Below are 15,657 nucleotides of genomic sequence, written 5' to 3' on the forward strand. Positions count from 1 at the left end.
AAGAGATACACAACAGTCCTACAAACCCCAAAAGGACAAATACAAATAAAATCACACCTGCACATACTGTAGTACACTTGCTGAAAACCAAAAATATAGAGAAAAATCTTAAAAACAGCCAGAGGAAAAAATAGTCATCACCTTCAAAAAACAAAAAAATCCCAGAAGCCTTACAGTGACAACTCAACAGAAACAATGGAAGACAGAAGACAATGGAAAGATGTCTTTATGGTACTGAAAGAAAATAACTGTTATTTAAAAATTTTATATACAGAAAATATTTCCTTGAGGAATGAAGAGGAAATAAAGGCATCAGAGAAAAACTTAAGAGAATTTTCCCCTAGCAGCCCCACAGCTCATCAGTTCCCAGCTACAGTCACAGGAAATAGGTCAAAACTGGGCAAGTGAAAGCAAATGTATGGGAACTGAGATGCTAAGAACAGGGCTTAAGTTTGAGTCTGTGTCGCAGAAGCTGACCACAGCAGTGCTTGGCCCCATCTCTTTTGCAGGTGCATCATTTGTTTTAAAGTGCCTGTGAGGGCTCTTGTCATCTAATAGCCCTCCCAACAGCCACATGCCCACCGTTTTACCAACCTACAAAAGTGCTACCCTCCCAACAAAAGCTAGCTCAAATCTATTTTCATCCATTAAACCTCCTCTCACAACTCTACCTACTGGACCCTCTTCTCCTATGGCATGTACTGTCTGCAGTATCCAGTCATCCAGTCTATCAACAAATTGTTATTAAACACAAATTATTACAAGGAACTGTGCTAAGTGCTATGGAGGATTCAAAGATGTGTAAGACACTGCTACCCTCAAGGAATTAATAAGTTAACTTGGGGTATGAGACATAAATCATATAAAACTACCTAATAATATTATATTATAATACAAAAGACTGCAATAGAGATTAGAAGACAGTCTATGATTAATTGCCAACTTTCCTAAGGAATACATAAATCATTATTAGATGGGTTTTTAAGGGAAAGCTTTATGGTAAAGGAAGAGCTTATAGGATGGGGAGGAATTGCCCAGGCAGAGAGAAGATAGCAAGCAAGCCAGGCAAGGGGAAAAGTTGGTATAAAAGGCCAAAGCAGGACTCAGAAAGCTGTGTTTGCTGATGTGGGCAGAGCTACTGACTTACGCAGTTACGTGGGTGGAGCTTTGTAGGAGTCAGCTAGCATGCGAGAGGCATGGACTGGATATTTTACATAAATCATCTCTAACCCTCACAACAGCCTTTAATCAGCTAAATATTATTATCCCTATTTTAGAGATGAGGAAAAGTGTAGCTTGAAAAGGGTAAATAAAAAAAGAAAGAAATGATGTCCAAGTTACCCAAGCCCCTACATGAGGAACCAAGATTCAAACCCAAGCCTTTCTCAGCTAGAGACTGAGCTTGTTCACAGAAGCTACTAAAACTTCTGAGTATGTGACACAAGAATAGCCACGTTTCACTATCACGAACCAAGCAGCATTCTATACAGGGGCACACAGAGGCAAGGGGAGAAGCTAGAAGCTACTGCTCTGGTCCAGCATGGCGGCTAAGGGAACATACAAAAAAAACCACAGGTAGCAATACACTTGTAGGAACAGAATAGCGATTTTTAGTAGTAACTTTTCCTGGACATACAGCAATCTTTTCCAAAATGCAAATTCCTCTTACATGACATTCTACACTCCTCACACTGACTTTTGTGTACCTTTTCAGCAAAACTAAGAATTTCAGCTCAAAATTATGCGACCTGAGAGGAAGCTGGAGTTGGAAATTGAAAATCCTCATCATCATATCATCACCATCATCATTATCCCCATCTCATTTGTTCAGGTGCTTACTAGGAATCAGACACTAGGCCAAGTGTTTTTCATGCACTATATCATTTCATCTTCAAACAAGCTATCTGAGGTATAGTATCTTATCTCCATTACACAGATGAGGGAATGAAGCTACTTAACAAGATGCAGAGCTAGTAAGTGGTAAGGATTCAGATCCAGATCTGCCTGATTCCAAAGCATATGCCAGAAACCTCTAAACCAAACCTATGGCAGCAACCCATTAGAGGATCATGAAATCAATTTATTGGATTAAGATCAGCATGACTAGATGAAGATCAGCACTTCAATTTTAATGTTCGAGAATACAGAACAGAAACTATGAGAGTCCCCAAAATCAGAATAAGCATTGTTTTATTAAACTTTTGTTTCAATCTTATATTATATTATACTGGTACTATGGTCAAAAGAGAATAAAAAGCATTGCACTAGGCTGAACTGCTTCCCAGGTGTGTGTACAGATGTGTGTGAGCATGTGGGTGGTGGATGGAGGGGAAATGACAGTGGAAAGTAGAAAGCAGAAGAGAAGGCTACAGGAAGACGAGAAGAAGCAAATGCTTAGAACTGTACCAACTCCCGGAAGACAGACTTGAAGTGCATCAGAGAAGCTTAATAGCATGTGCTTGGCATGAAAATATCATGTTCAGAAGGAAGATAATATGACTCTGTATATTATGGTGGGGAGTTGAGAGCTACCCATTTGGCTATACTTAATACTTCTCTGCCTACAGTATTCAAATCACTCTACGTACTCTGGTGGGACCCTGGAGGATGAAGTCAACAATAACGAGTCACGAAATCAAAAAGACATTTAACATTTGGATGGCGTGCCAGACACAGAAAAAAGCCTGCCTCTCAGTGGACATATTATCCGCATCAACGCAATCCAATTTTTAAAAGTTTTGTTAAACTTCAGGAGAGTTAGTAAGCAATGGAAATCAATTGTATGATATCCATTGTATCATTGATGTAATCCTTATTTCACGCATTTATTGTTTTATTTTATTGATCTTTAAAGATGCATGTCATAGATGCATTTAAGAATTTTAGTCTCTAGCCCAGTTTTTCTCAAGGTTTTAAGCAATTCAACCATGAATTCTCCAACTATGTGTATTTTTCGGGAACTCAACCTTGAATGATGTGGCAGGAGTGCTGTAAATGGCTACCCTCAATATATCATAACCTATAGTTACACTTTTTATACTTTTCTAGTCACCTATACCAGCATCCCAAAACTGCCTGTGCAGCATTATTATCTGGGGAATTAAAAAAAAAAAAAAAGATTCCCTGGCCCCATCCTAGACCTACTGAATAAGAATCTCTAGGGCTTAGGAACCAGGAATTATTTTTACTATCCTAGGGTAATTTTGATATACAGCTAAGTAGGTATCAGTGACATTTAGTACCCATTAGCCCAATGGCCTTCCAGATCCCATATGTTTGATAAACATCTCCAATTGAGTCATGGGAAAACAGGGAGGCCAATGGTGAATAGATTTCATCATGAATGGAATATAAATGCATATGAAATTAAAATTCTAAAATGCCTTTAAATACCACAGAACAAGTTTCCCATTCTGAGAATCATCCAGATTATAGTTTTGCATATTCGCTATTCTACCCACAATTTTCTTATCAGGCATGTTTTCTATACCCTTTTAGAAGATATTACCATAGCCACTTTACAAAAATTTCCCTGTCTCTGACCACAAACTACTGTGGTACCTGAAACAGGGCGATTTGGCCTCTGATAGTAACTTGTGCTGCATCATTGCAACCCCAAGCTGACAGAGAAACTGACTTATGGCCTCCACATGTGTGCTCGAAAGGCACCAAAATATAGCTGGTTCTCAGTACTACAGGTGACCCAACGGTCATTCTAGGAAACTGTTCTCAATGCAGCCTAAAGAGAACAGGAGTTTTCTATCCAGGGAGTAAGGCTTGAAATATACGGAACATGTTATGTCTATGTTGTGTGCCTTTTCCGAGAGAGGGCTCAGAACCCTACAGTCCATCCCTGCCCAACAAGCTCTGCTTCCCTGCTCCCTCCCTCTCCCTAGAATGGCTGCTCTCTGGCCCCTTCTCCTCCCAACACAGCTGCCCTACCACCTCTCACCACCTCTCTCTTCTTGTCTGATCATGCGGCAAAAATTCACGACCGGGCTGAATAATACCAAGTCATAAAAATAATACCATGATACATTTATGGTTTATCACCTCACCTGAGCTTTCGAAGTCTCTGCAGACCGTTTTGTTTCTCCCTCATAGCTCCTGTTCCCGTTCCCCACAGGAGCGATTTCAGATCTTCCACACTCATACTCCCTGATTCACTTTCACACTCATCGACACCAGCAAAGGATCTTGCCTCCAACTTCAGAGAGAAAAACAGAGGCCACCAGGCTCTTCTTTCTGAATTTCTGGCTCCCTTCCCCCTTCAATCTTATCTGGATCTCTGTGACCTTTTTTCCTTCCTCAGACCAGGGGGGTGGTAATGCCACACTCTCCGGAACAGGGAATGTGCAAGGTTTAAGAGGGGACATACTGAGATTGGTTTCAGGTCTACTGGATTTGAGATATCTTTGGGATATCCAAAAAGAGATGCTGGGTGGGCATTTAGATATATGAGGCTGGAGCTCAGCAGAAAGGTCCAGCCTGGAAATAGCCAACCGTCCCTTTACAGATTGTTCAAATGCCACCTCCTCCACCAAGCCTATCCTGGCCGACTCAAAACTCCTTTTCAATTCATAAAAGACGCTGCCTCTAACATGTATCTTATGCTGCCTTGCAGTCTTTGTTTCATTTTTACATGCCTTACTCCACTGAAACAAATGCTCCTCTAGAGATGGAAACCTGGAAACCTATGTTAGCATTGCTACATAAGTTAATATGTAGAACTAAGTAGTCTTGTCCTTTGCACCCAGCAGGCACCCACTACGTATAGACCAGCCCTCTCCAGCAATCCTGGACATGTTCCATATCCACCCAGTCCACCAAGGTAGCAACTAGTCACCTGAAAGGTGGCTGGTGTGAATGAGGAACCATTTGTCCCCAAAGATAAACACACAGTTTCAAGGCCGGTTCTAATCGTTCCAAATCACAGTGAGTGGTCAGGTGTCTGATAAAAACAAAGTATCTTCATAGGACACCCTTGTGGGGCTCCTGAAGAGGCAGCTTACCCACCTGACAATGAAACTGCTCCATTTTGAGAAAAGCCTAGTTTTAGAAGGCCTGACACTGTGCAAGCTTAATCACCTTTTGGAAGGCAACCTGTTGGTAAGCTGAGGAGCTTCTGTGTGAGTAATCCTTATCCCCGTCTAGACCTGCAAGCCCTTGAAACACCACCAGCTGGCAGGTACAGAGCACACGGTATCATGCTACACCATGATGATATTAACAATAGCTAACAGGTATTAAGTGCTTAATGGTGTTAGGCAAGTTCTAAGCTCGTTATGAGTTTTAAGTTCACTTGATTCATCACAATCCTATAAGGTAAGCGCTACGAAAATCCCCATTTTATAGATGAAGAAACTAAGACACACAAAGTTAAGTAACTTGCCCAAGGTCACAGAGCTGCTGAGTGGTAGAGCTCAGATTTAAACAGACGGAGTCTTAGCCTCTTACTTAGTATGGATGATGAGGCCAAACTGGGGTCCACATAAAAAGGCGTCGAGGGCCCAATGCCTCCCGGTCTGACGCAGCGTCTGCACTGGGAGCCCGTGCTGAAGGGGCCCCTAGCCAGGGCGGGGAGAGCCCCAAGCACTGCTGAAGGGCACCAGCTGGGCCTGATCAATAGAGAGCAGCTTCCCCACCTCCTCTCCCCATGCCCCCCACCACATTAATTCATGCTTCCTGCCCCTTTTAGTACCTTCCTGGCTGGTGGAAATCAGCAAGACCTGCTGCATATCCTGTCCCGCCAGGGCTTTATTTTTGTAATTTGTACTAGGAAAACAGTATTTTCCCATTCCCATACTCCAAAATAAAAATATTTTTCCACTCTCCACCCCTTCAGCTCCATCCCCTCTTTAAGAAAGCGACAGGAAAAACCAGGGGGTGTGTGTTTTTCTTGAGCCACTGGGTGTATTCTCCAGTTGTTTCATTTCAGTGTCTGCCTCTACCATAACAGGGTTCCCTGGCCCAGAGCATGGCCACCTGGGTCCTGGAGGGGTCTTCTGAAAACAGGGGAGAAGATGGTGCTCCCTACCCAGCCTATGACCGATCAACATGGAGAACTATTTCAGGAGCACAAATAAGCCCCATAGACTGATGCTCCATTATCTTAATGTTAACTTCACATTAACATTTTTGTAAGGTACTGAAAACTGCTAAAGTGCTAAGCATTTTGGGTATTCATCAATTTCCACCCCCTTTCATGTATATTTAAGAACAAACTCTTGGCTATGAGGCCATTTTCTTTTCCTTCATTTTCAGTATCAGGCCCTTTAAGGAAAGCCAAACCCCTATGCCTGCAAACTCCACTCCAACTTGCTTAAATGCCTCAGCACCCTGTGTGTTCTACACCACTCTGCACCAACTCACTTCTCTCTGGGAATTAAGGGGCCAGTTTCATATCCACCCTTCCAAAAAAGCTTCACCTGACCAACGTAGATTCAGCTATTACCACAACAACAATCATTTGCTCGTACTGATATGACAGCCCCGAGAAATATCTGGATATTAACGATAATCGATCTTGTCTGACACTTAGCTAATTCATTTGACATGGAACTTCCTAATAAATGATTATGATCTCCACAGGGCCTACCACCGTCCTTACTTATCATCGAGTAGGATGGTGGGCACGATGCAGGACATCACTTGGGGTCTGACAGCCACCATGACTCCAGGACAGCATGGCCATCCACGGGCAGGGTGAACACCAGGGAAGGCCTGTGTCCACCACAACTGAGCAAGGAGTGAGCCTGTGGCTAGTGCCACTTCTTTATCACCATACCTTATATGAGACTAGGATTGGGGAGTTGTGACCTTAAATGAGAAATCAACCTGCCATTCCCCTAAAAACTCAGAAATCCCTTAAAATCTCTACCACTCTCTCCACAACTGTAGGAGCCACTCAGGTTTGGGAGCATCTCCATGGCCACTCCCCAAGGGATTGCTTCAGGAACCAAATGCAGAGGCTCGCAGAACCCAAGCTCCTCATGCCTCAGTTTTCTCACCTGTAAAATGGGGATAACTTCCCCAGCATTTGTGGTAAGGATCAAATAAGGTGTGTAAGGTGCCTAGCCTACAATCTCATCAATAGTGGATATTTAATAATTAATAGTTTCCACAGACACAAATTTATGGCCAAGGATGTTCGATAGAGCATTATTTATAATAGCAAAAAATTTAAATTGATCCAAATACCAAACAGTAGGAAGATGGTTAAATAAAATGTGGTAGACTCAACAGAATATTGCAACTATACAAGAATATTTTATTTGTATGAGAAAATGTTCAGAATATATATGTTAATATAGTTAATATGTATAATTATATATGCTATATATGTATTTTTATATATTCTATAGAAGTAATATATAAATTAACATAGCTCAGAATATAATACAAGTTAATAAGTAAAAAAAAGCAGAGAGTGGGGGTCAATTTTCAACCATCATAAACTTCTAGGACACGCTGGGCCATGGATGGCTTCCCCACAGCTGTTGAGTCCCAGCGCTGACACAGTGCTCTCTTCTTGGACAGTGCTGATGACAGTCAGAGCTCACCCCACACACGCACTCCAGCTGGCTCTCGCAGACGGCCAGCACCGCCTAGTACGGGACTGACAGCGTGCACCAAAACACAGTTGTTTGGTCTGGAACAGGGTGGTAGGGGCGGGGAGCACCCCAACCCTGGCTGCACCGTATCAGGTGAGGAAGCTTCCTGAACAGTTCGAGTAATGGGCTGCAACGCTTTACAGCATGGGGTGTCTTGAGGGGTGCGGTCCCCAGGAGGAATAGTAAAGTCCTACGACGTCAAAATGAGTGCCATCCTGTGCTCACTCCAAGTCCTCAGTTTTCCAAGAGCCCTGATGTCAGCAGAGTGCTGTAATTTTAGATTAGAAAATAAGAACAATATGGCAATAGAGAACATTCTTCTCAAAATGACTGAGAGAGCTTCCTTCTACCATTCCTTTCTTCCTCCCTCCCTCCATTTATGAATGATTTAGCCCCAAAGCCCACGAGGTGGAACTTAGCAAAGCAGATGCACTGGACTGAACAGTGTTCCCCTAAAATTTATGTCCACTCGAAACCTGTGAATATGATCTTATTTGGAAATGGGGTCTTTGCAGATGTAATCAAGTTAAAATGATGTCATACTGGATTAGGATGGGCCCTAAATCCAACATGACTGGTGTTGTTCCAAGAAGAGGGAAATTTGGACACAGACACATACAGAGGGGAGAAGGCCATAGGACAATGGAGATAGAGATGGGAGTGATGTGTCTACAGCCAAGGAAGGCCAGGGATTTCCAGCAACCACCAGAAGTGCGGAGACAGGCACGGAGCAGATTCGCTCTTAGAGCCCCCAGAAGGAACCAATTCTGCCGACATCTTGATTTCAGACTTCTGGCCTCCAGAACTATGAGAGGATAAATTTCTGTTGTTTAAGTCACCCAGTTTATGGTACTTTGTTATGGCAGCCCTAGCAAACTTAATATAGTAGACATTAGTGGCACAGGCAGAAGCATCCCAGTATGGGGTATTGGCATAAAGAGGGTGTCCATTTGGGTGGGAGGAGGCAGCAACACCTGGCTTGTGGAGTGTTGAAGCCCATGTGGGGCAGATAGGATAGATGCAGGAGGGAGATAGATGCAGCCCAGAGTGGGGTGTCAGGGCCCAATCGGAGCAAATGGGCTCCCATACAAGAGGGCAGCAGTCCTGTCCAGGGTGTAGGAGCCCAAGGAGTGACATGAGGGGGACATCCTCATTGTGATGGGGTGGCTGCGGGGACATGAGATTAGATACACACACGCAATTGATTAAATTAATTAATACATTAAGGGAGCCAGGTTTCTCACTATTGGAGAAGGAAATTCAAATACAGAAAGCAAACTAGAATAACCCTGGTTATTGGATTGGAATAGGACTGAATTTATGGTTTTTCATATATCTCAATAAATACAGAAATAAATATCGATGTATAAAGTATGTGTATGTGTCAGTATATATGTAAACAGTACATATATTCCCTAACCCAGTCCACTAAGAGGGTCTGGGGGCAGCAATACACCAATGGTGATGAGAGCAGGTAGCGCCCAAATACCACTTTCCACTAAAACGAATCAGGGCTTCTTAGAAAAATGGCTGATTCCAAGGCTAAGGCAGGTGAAGCAGAAGATGAGCCTGAGCCATTTTTTGGGGCCAGAGAGCAAGGAAGTGCTCAAAGAACACTGGGAACACGTCAAGAGGACATAGCAGCCAACTTGAAGGGGCTCGCACCGGCCAAAACTGAGACAATCTGAGCATCAAAATAGTAATAAAAACGTGTTATACCCCATTGAACAAAATAGAGATCTATGAAAAAGTAAACATGAAGAAGACAAATCTTTTCCATAAAGTAGAATGCCAACTAATAAATGTGGAAAGATGATAAAACTAGAAGATCGCCATTTGGCAGCTATCGAAGTAGTAATTATTCAGTCAAGAAACATCAATGGATGCTAAAACCAGTAGGTGAAATATTGATGAGAAATGCGACACTTACAAAGTCTCAAAGCACGTCCCATAAAATATTTTTTATTACGAAGGGAAAAAGAGTAGCTTTACAATGGAGAAGCCTGACAGATATCTCCTTAATCAAATGATCAAATGAACATCACCAATAAAGGCACAAGTTGAAGTCATACACCACCTGAGAGGATGCAATTAGAAGAACAGAGCATCACATCTGTGATATTCTTGCAGAAAATGCATAACCTGAATCTAATCACCAGGAAACCACCAACACACCCAAACTGATGGACATTGTATAACTGGCTTGTAGTTGTCAAAAATGTCAAGTTCACTGAAGTTAAGGAAAGATTAAAGAGGTATGACCCCCGAGCCTGGATCAGATTATTTTGCTAGGAGCGACATTATTGAGACAACTGGCAAACCTGAATGGGGTCTGTGGATTAGACGCTACTAATGTTAACTACCTGATTCTGATGGTCACATTGTGGTCATGTTGGAGAGTGTCCTTGTTTTCAGGAAAGACATATCCAAGTATTTAAGAGCGACGGGAGGTCATACTGGCAAGTTACTTTCCAAAGGTTCAGAAAAAAAATTCTTTGTACTATTTTTGCAACTTTAGTGTAAGTCTGAAATTAGTTGCAAAGGAAAAGACTTGGCGAGAAAGACAATAGCAAAGTACATGAGTAATTTACGGTCCAGAGAGGGAAACGAGAGCATTTCTGCAAATACAACAAACTTGAGAAAATTCCCTCTGTGGTGCTTAAATTAAACTGCTGGCAGTTTTTTCTTAACGCAGGCACCACGACTATATTAAGTACACCCATCAATCACTCTATCCGTCCATCCATAAGGGGCAGAGTAATCAAGCAACAATTATCTGAACAAGGAGCCTCGCAGCTCACTTCCTGGGGATGCTGAGGAGGGATGGTCCATAATTCATTTAAATTGCAGGTTGTGTAGAAAACTAAAAGTGAGCCTACCAAAAAGCTCGCCTGCATATTTTGGAGAAGGCTCTCAGATTTAAGCATCAAAGATTCACCTCCAGACAAACTTCTGTACTAATATTTAATTGAAGTTATTTAAATTTTAAAACACAAGGTTGGTTTCCAAGTGACACGGCCTCACCTCATAGGTCAAGTTGGCAGCAAAGGAAAGAAGTCAGAAGCACCCCTCCCTGGGCTGCCACTCATGACATTTTTTAGATATTCAGCCTTCAGAGGCCCCACACCACGGTATTCTCTGTGGGACGTTTCAGGCCAGCTCCAAGTTGTCACCAGAGCCCCCAAAGCTGGCATTCCCGGCATAGTTTCATTTTCTTTCATGACAATAGTTCCTACTCCCACAGCCTTTCAAGCACTTGGCTCAAAACAGACCCACCATGAGTAAGGGTTTTGCTTTTTGTTTCTCATTTACAACTTTTCTTCAACTTGTAGAATTCGGAAGCCTGAATAACCTTCAGTTCTGCTTGCTCCAACTTGGCTGAAGATTTCAGTAACGACTATGGCCCCGGAAGAACAAGCAGAGCACATATCTACTATCCTCCAAGAGAATAACTCTAACACGGAAGAAGAGAAAGCGAAACCCACGGATCAGGAACAATTCGTTCCTTCAGCAAAGCCTGTATCAAGCGGCCATTCTGACTGCTCTCCCCACCCCCAGCCCCAATCTGTTATCTGCCTGCAGCCACAATACTCTGCTAAAAGCACAAATATGATCTGCCTAAAGCCCATTGTTGTCACATGCGCTGGCTCAGGTTCCATGTCCCTCCCTGCCCTTACTCCAGCCAGTGGGCCTGCCCCAAGGCCTCTGCACCTGTTGTTCCTTTGTCTCAAGAATGACCTCTTTCACCCCCGTTAACTCTAACATTCTTCAGGTCTTAGCTTCAAAATCACTTCCTCAGCCAGCCGCCTTAGTCTCCCCAGGCCAGACCAGGCCCCTGAATCTGTCTGCCCCACTTGACGAGAATCTCCATGAGGCCAAGACCAATTCTGTGTGTTCACCACTCTGTTCCCAGGGCCTAGTATGGCCAAGGCTGATGCTTAATAAAGAAACTATGAACGGACCATGTATGCAGGGCATCAATGATAGTCAAAGGGGTAAGAGAGAGGAGGCTTGCAGCCTAGTAAAAGAGGGCTGATACACAAGCAATTACGATGAGGAAAATGATGATTTGCCAATTTTAAAAAAAGGTATATATAAATGCTGTGGGGCATTCTAAGAAAGCAGTGGGGTATACATTTCAAAAATTATTTCTTATCGACAATGCTTTAAATTATTTCAGGGTTTCAAGATATAATCTGGAATCTTGTTTATTTCAAAGCTGTATATGTGAGAACTTACTAGAAACTTATTGACGCCCATCAGCACTGCGTTGTCCATTACCAAGAACTCATAGATGGTCAGTATGGTGATCGTATCATTTAGTGCCCAAAATGGAACACTTTTGAGTGTGAATGAGGCTTTATTAATAATTATACCTTGCCTCTGAACAGAAGAGGGACTGTCCCTGGAAAACCCAGGATGTGGGAGTGTTCTGGCTGTAGGAGATAGTTGCTCTTTTATTCCAAATCTTTGGACCAGATATGTTTCAGAATTCAGCAGGTTTTGGATTTTAGAGAAATAACAGGGTGCCTACACCATACAGAACATAACACCCCCAGCAATATCTAGAGCAGAACTCCTTAATCCAATACAGTAATATTTCTGCAGTAAAACAGGAACACTCACACTGACTGGGATTAGTAAAAGCTATGAACAGCTTCATGCCAATGCAGGGCAGACTTTACAGCCAAATGAGTCATGATAAAAACTTCCAATTTTCAGAGCTTTTTGGATTGGAAATAAGGGATTTTGGATCTGTAATTAATTTCAAGTTATTTCTATCCTTGGAATATATTATTGTTCCCACGTTATACAAGGAAATCAGCATCTTCTTCCTTAAATTGTCCTAACATTATAAATTAATCTGGCATGTACTGTGCTTAAATTAGTGAATAACAGCACATTTTTAGCCCTGAAACGAAAAAGTTTAATGCAAACTGCTTTTGCATATTAAAAAGTGGGAAATACTTTTGCTGAATATTTTTATAAAATTTGAAATCTTAAGTAGCCACTTAAAAATTCTTATTGCCGGGGCCGGCCCCGTGGCTTGGCGGTTAAGTGCGCGCGCTCTGCTGCTGGCGGCCCAGGTTCAGATCCCGGCGCACACCCACGCACCGCTTCTCTGGCCATGCTGAGGCCCCGTCCCACTTACAGCAACTAGAAGGATGTGCAACTATGACATACAACTATCTACTGGGGCTTTGGGGAAAAAAAGGAGGAGGATTGGCAATAGATGTTAGCTCAGAGCCAGTCTTCCTCAGCAAAAAGAGGAGGATTAGCATGGATGTTAGCTCAGGGCTGATCTTCCTCACAAAAAAAAAAAAAAATTCTTATTGCCTTTACATTAGGTCTACCTAACAATATGTATATGTGTTTATATTGTATACATGTTTCATTTTACCAATCTAATACATAAAACATGTATTTATAAAATAAGAAAATTTTTAAGATTCAAAACTTCTTTAAAATATCCTCCTTAGGGTTCTTTTACAATGACATTGTTCTTTCTCCAATAACATTTTAAATATTTGATTTCAAAAATTAAATTTATTACAAAGAATACTTTTATGAGTATCAAGTTAAATCAAGCTTATTTATTTGTTTGTTTATTATTGTTTATGCAGGATGAGTGAGAACTGCATCATCCATTGAAATGGGTACATGGGCCACTCGCCTATTTAATATAAGCCCTACTGCTCTGTGGAAACCATCGGGTGAAACAAAAAGACCAAATATATATAGTGGCACAATGCAAATTTATGCAAGGAATTGTCTGGAAAGTTTACCGCCTCCATTTTTTTATCACGTAAAATAATTTTGAATGGGGCCGGCCTGGTGGCTTAGCAGTTAAGTGTGCGCTCCGCTGCTGGCGGCCCGGTTCGGATCCCAGGTGCGCACTGACGTACCGCTTCTCTGGCCATGCTGAGGCCGCGTCCCACATACAGCAACTAGAAGGATGTGCAACTATGACATTGCAACTGTCTACTGGGGCTTTGGGGGAAGAAAAAAAGGAGGAAGATTGGCAATAGATGTTAGCTCAGAGCCGGTCTTCCTCAGCAAAAGGAGGAGGATTAGCACGGATGTTAGCTCAGGGCTGACCTCCCTCACAAAAAAAAAAAAAAAAAAAAAAAATTTTTTTGAATGAAAGGGCAGATATATCATTGCAATGTGAGAAGTATAATATACATCGAACTGTTCAGGTTCTGTGGGGCTGGGCTAGAAATTCAGTTCAGAGATCCTTGGGCAAGTACTTCCTCCTGGCAGTGTGAAGAAAGAAAACAGACTAAAGCTAAAGACAGTCAAGGTGAAGGAGCCCCCAGAGACCTTCCTACTCTGACGGCCAAGACACATACACCAGCGTTTCCATTTCCATGCACTGACTTGAATATAAATATACGCATAAAAAAGTCAAAACTTGCCTCCAGAAAAATGCTCTCCTGATTCCTCAGGAGACAATGATGGTGCTAGGGATGATGATGGCAATGACTATTCATAGACCACCTGACGTGGTCCACAGACCACACTGATGATCCTGGTCTTAAACTCTATGCTTTATAGACATTATCTCATTTAACCCTCACACTAACCCTATGAGGTAGGTACTACTATTATCTCCATTTTTAAGAAGAGAAAGTTGTGGCTTAGCCCATGCCAAAGCTGATTCTCCATCACTGAGCCCCATTATCATGAGAACCACGCATCCAAAAATAGGCTTCAGCCCTGAGTGGACAGTATTCACGTGCCCTTTGGGTCCTCAAACCTAAACACTAGAGAACAGGTGTCTTTCCCGAGCTTTACTTGGACACCACACTAGCTCAGACAGTTACTTCCTCATGTCAAGAACGTTTCAGGAACACAAGCGTTCGAGTCCCCCCAGGCCTACAGATCAGAGAGAAAATGCAGAGCCTGGGGCCGGCCCGTGGCTCAGCGGTTAAGTGCACGCACTCAGCTACTGGTGGCCCCGGTTCCTATCCCGGGCACGCACCAACGCACCGCATCTCCCGCCATGCTGAGGCCATGTCCCACATACAGCAACTAGAAGAATGTGCAGCTGTGACATACAACTATCTACTGGGGGTTTGGGGGTTAAAAAAAAAAAAAGGAGGAGGATTGGCAATAGATGTTAGCTCAGAGCTGGTCTTCCTCAGCAAAAAGAGGAGGATTGGCATGGATGTTAGCTCAGGGCTGATCTTCCTCACAAAAAAAAAAAACAAAGAAAATGCAGAGCCAGTGTTGTTGTGGCATTTCCCAGCACTTTCTGTTTTGTTCGGTCTTTGTTCTGAGAGAGGGGCAATTAAGAATACCAATTACCCACAAACAAGGACAAATGAGAAGATAAGTGAGCTGTCTGGGGCTTTTCCTAAAAGAGGAAGTCTTTTGACCCTGCATGACCCCAGGGCTGCATTGAAGAAAACACTGTGTGTGTGTGTGTGTGTGTGTGTGTGTGTGTGTGAAGAAAACACTGTGTGTGTGGGTGTGTGTGATCTATCTCACCAGATCCAGCAGCAAACATAAGCATGGGTTTACAACCTGAAGACCCTAACTAAGGCAAACTTTGTAAAACCTTCACACCTCTGTTTGACATCTCCCCTCAGTGATGTTGGCAACAACAGGCATCCTTAACAGGCAGGCATGGGTCCCAACACTTGAAGAAGGGTTATGAGGCTAAAGGATTTAACAGTCTCCTGCCTTTCTTAGCCTGCAGCCAGCAAAACAGGAAGCAAGGAGAATTGAGGACAGGGGCCGGCTCCCCAAAGTGACTGCTGCTTCTTTCTTAAAGAACACTTTCCGAATTATACAGTTTCATAAAGAATGTAAAGATCAGAGGTTTTGCCTCAGGAAAATCCTTCTGCATCTGTCCTATCTGATGCATCAAGAATGAGGGTTAAAGAAGAGATCATATCCATACCCAGGGACTCACAGAAGGAAATGGGAGTCTCATCACAGCATGCCCTTGTTAATTTTCTCATACTAGCTGCTACGGAAGTAACAGAGCAGGAAAGGCAACAGTGTGGGACTATGGAGTCTGGCTGAGATGCCTGCT

General features: G+C 42.8%; 1 protein-coding gene across 5 annotated transcripts in view; it reads right to left on the bottom strand.

Moving 5' to 3' along the window:
• The window catches only part of IRF2 (interferon regulatory factor 2), an 80,601-nt gene that overhangs the window by 45,160 nt on the left and 19,784 nt on the right, over positions 1–15,657 (bottom strand). The window lies entirely within an intron of this gene.

Source organism: Diceros bicornis, chromosome 29, assembly GCF_020826845.1.
Source record: "Diceros bicornis minor isolate mBicDic1 chromosome 29, mDicBic1.mat.cur, whole genome shotgun sequence".
NCBI classification, from domain to species: domain Eukaryota; kingdom Metazoa; phylum Chordata; class Mammalia; order Perissodactyla; family Rhinocerotidae; genus Diceros; species Diceros bicornis.